The sequence below is a fragment of the Gavialis gangeticus genome, unplaced genomic scaffold, assembly GCF_001723915.1.
Source record: "Gavialis gangeticus isolate Ggan-Ray unplaced genomic scaffold, GavGan_comp1, whole genome shotgun sequence".
In the NCBI taxonomy this organism is placed as follows: Eukaryota; Metazoa; Chordata; order Crocodylia; family Gavialidae; genus Gavialis; species Gavialis gangeticus.
This window is the reverse complement of record NW_017729031.1, coordinates 8,955,376-8,958,970: the sequence shown is the minus strand read 5'-3', so window position 1 is coordinate 8,958,970 and position 3,595 is coordinate 8,955,376. Positions and strand designations below refer to the sequence as shown.

The following is a 3,595-nucleotide window of genomic DNA, read 5'->3' as shown; positions in this document are numbered from 1 at the left end:
AGATGAAGAGGCATTGGGGCTTGTGGGATGGGGTTGAGAGCACTGGTTGGGGAGGAATAAGGGGCTGGGGAGGCAAAAAATAGCCCAGTGCGGGAGAAGGTGGGGAAGTGAAAAGAGCAGCCCTGAGGCTGGGGCCAGGGGCTGGGTTTTCCCTGAGAAAGTGGACAGCAGTTTCATGTACTGGTTTGCAGAGGTGCACCGATATATCAGTGCCATATTGGATTGGTACCAAAGAAAAGAAAATTAAGATTTTTGGCTATCAGCTTTTTTTGGTTTAGCTGATAATGTTAACTGATAAATATAATATGCTTTCTGGCTGGGGTCCTGGATGCCAAGTGCATGCATGGCCAGGAATGCAGCTGGGTAGCATGGAGAGCAGCAATCTGCAGGTAAGTCTGGGAAGAGGGTGTGGGGGAGGGAAGGGGCATGGGGGGTGCAGATTGGGGCCTCCACGGTGAGGGAAGGAGTAGGAAAGAGGCTGGGGCTGGGGGTGCTGCCCAGCCAGGGCAGTGAATGGGACCTGATGCTGTGGTGGCGAACAGGGAGCTGTGGGCGGCTCATCCAGGGAGGAGGGGGGCAGCTCCCTGCTGCTGTGTGCACCCCCCAGGTGAGGCATGGGGGGGCATGTGCCTCCTCCAGACTTGTGTGTGTGGTGGATGCGGGCTGCCTGTTGTAGCCTCGGGGCTTTCCACTTTGCTGCCTTTCTCTTGGAAACCCTGCGCCAGCCGTGTACCCCTTGCCCGCCTGGCAGCAGTGTGAGCGGTGAGTTGTGCCTGCCGCTGCTGCATGGGCAGGGGATATGTGGCCAGCACAGGGCTCCCAAGGCAAAGGTAGCAGGGTGGAGAGCCCTGACCCCACAGTGATCAGCTGCATCTGCCCTTGCCCCGCTCAACTCTGGTTAAATGTGTCCTGTGCTTAAAAATGGTGGCAGTGGCACTTGAACTAAAGCTCATTCACTGAGCTTTAGTTCAAATCCCTCTGCCACCATTTTAAAGTGCTGGGACACTGATCCCCTGGACAAGCTGTCCGTGGCTGTGCCCTGCTTCCTGCCCCCACCCTGGGTTCCTTTCACCATCCTGGCTGGGCACAGCCCCCAGGCCCTGCCTTTGCCTCTGCCCCTGCCTCACTCCCTCCTGCACCACTTCCCTCCCCCATGTTCCTTCCCCTCCACATACTTGCCTGCAGGGAGCTGCTCTCCACGCTGCCCTGCTGCATTTCTATAAATCAGTTATTGGATCAGTATTGGCCAACATGCCAGGTGAATAATCAGCTATCAGTATTGGCCAAGAAAATCTTTATTGGTACACTCCTATCTGTTTGATCTAAATAAAATGAGCCTGATATTACATAGATCCAGGTTCATCTTAAACTGGGTTCTGCCATTTTTTAGACAGGTGTGTATGCATAGAACTTCTGTTCTGTTACAAGTTTGGACTGATGCTGGTCACTGAAACTGTGTCTGTATGTGGAAGGTTGGCACCCGGGATGAGCTAAGTGTAAATTGGGTTACCATTTTGAACCCGATTTAACCTCCCAAATGTCTGTACCTAGCTTTAATGTACAACTGTAATATTATGCAGTGTCTCAATTTGAGCTGAAAACTGTAGTGTTGGTGGGTTTTTGGGGGTGGGATATTTGTCAATGAAACAAAGAAGAAACTCATCTCTCCTCTCTCCTGTCTTGGAGGAGAGCAATTGAAAACATTCCATCTTGACACAGAGATAATCAGTTAATCCAGCAGCAAATACTGAGGAAACGAATCAGAAAAGTGACTTGTAATCAACAGAACAAAAAGAGCACTGCAGGGAAGTGGAGCATCTACTATAGGAACTTGTTTGTACAGTAGCTTGAAAATAAGAAGGAAATTCTAGAGTATACAGAGATTTTATTGGGACTATTATCTCTCTGAGCGAGTGTTGATATAAACCAGGGATGTTCACCTTTGGCCTATGGGCCAAATAAGGTCCATGGTGGCTTGGAATCTAATCCATGGGGATCCCCACAGGTTGGGAAATTTAGCAGAAAGAGAGCAGTTGCATTCAATACGGTCACCCCCCCCAGACCAAATTCCAAAATTTCCAAACCCGAAGCCCTGCACAGCAGGTTGGAGCTGGGCCACATCCCTCATGCCCCATTCCTTTCCCGTGGCTGGATTAGAGCTGGGCCATGCTGCTTCACATAGCCGGATGGGTACCGCTGCAATTGCCCTAGGCACCGGATCAGGAGCACCATCCAGATCCAGCCTGCAAATAAACTAGGCACTGCCCATCTGGTCAACTGGTCAGAAAGGTAGAGTATCACTGATATAAATCATTAGTATTAGGAAGAAAAGGAAGGGTAGGATAAAGTCTGTTAGAGAAAGTATTGGGTCATTAGTGAGTTGTCGTAGTCACCATTTTATCTGTTTGTTTTTGTCATGCTTATCCTGATTGCTATGGGATTATCCCATGTTGTGCAGATCTCTCTTGTGGAGTTTCACAGGGTCATGAAATCACCTTCGGGGCCCTTGAATATCACCATATCATAACATTGCCTCACAGCAGTGTTGTGCAATATGATCTGATTTGTGGCCTGGGGAGCAGGTTAGTCCAAATTTTATTGTTAACCTCTGTCTTGGAAGCTGGCATTCCTGTTTTTCTCTAGAGAGATTATCTTGCTGCTGATTAACTCCTCCATCTTAAATCACAGGATCACTAGAAAGTTTGATAAATAAGATTACAGATGAAGAGCCAGGTATTCATCTGACATAAACAGCCCTTAAAATTTGATTTAGAGTTTCATTAGATGGAATCGGGAAAGTTGTTGTGCAGGTCTTTTACTAGGAAGGAAACTTGTTCTGCTGGAATGACATTGTTGGTTCTGTGCTTCCTTTCAGAAATAAAACTTTCCTGTGAGATTGGTGGCAGGTGGCTCCAGGTGTAGCAGGAGCTCTGCACATCAATATTAGCATGGCCCTCAACAGTTCATGGTTGGACTGGGTAGCTCAGATAATTTTAATAAATACATTATTGATCCCAAGGTGCACCCCCCCCACACACTTTATTATCAATAGCAAAAAAACCGTTCTGTCCTGAGGGGATAGTAGCTCAGACACAGGTTGATAATGATCACAGCCATTGTTTGCTTTCAGATTCTTTCCTTGACCCTATTGTGAGGTCCTGGGGCTGGAGGATGAGGGAGACCTACAGAAAACAGTCATGGAAGCACACTGGGAGTGATTTACAAAACCAGGTATCTCGGGTATCCTCTCAAACAGTGGTTTTCAACCTTTTCTCATTTGCAAACCCCTAAGCAATTTTGAATGGAGGTGCAGACCCCTTTGGAAATTTCAAATGGAGGTGCGGACCCCTTTAGATTATAAGTGTGGGTATTAACATATTTTTGATTTAGCATGCTTATTTTTCATGAGCCCCTTAGACATAGTCCGCAGGCTCCCAGGGGTCCATGGACTGCAGGTTAAAAACCACTGATTTAAAATAAACGTGATTCATAAGACTTAAGTGATACGTAGCTAGAAACTTCCAATGTACAAAACTGTCCGTCTCCACTTGGTTGCTGGTCAAGAGTCTCCTTGAAGTACATGAAACACAAGAGC

The 3,595-nt window shown here is 47.6% G+C and overlaps 1 protein-coding gene across 4 annotated transcripts in view; it reads left to right on the top strand.

Moving 5' to 3' along the window:
• LYPD6B (LY6/PLAUR domain containing 6B) overlaps positions 1–3,595 on the top strand; it is an 88,564-nt gene that overhangs the window by 71,366 nt on the left and 13,603 nt on the right. The window contains exons 1-4 of one of the 4 annotated variants that reach the window (XM_019522440.1): positions 2,322–2,582; positions 2,689–2,733; positions 2,876–2,968; positions 3,131–3,231. The gene's annotated coding sequence lies outside the window, so the exon portion shown is untranslated. Of the gene's footprint in view, positions 1–2,321; positions 2,969–3,130; positions 3,232–3,595 lie in introns of those variants that run through there. The other 3 variants (XM_019522439.1, XM_019522438.1, XM_019522441.1) reach the window with 3 other exon arrangements.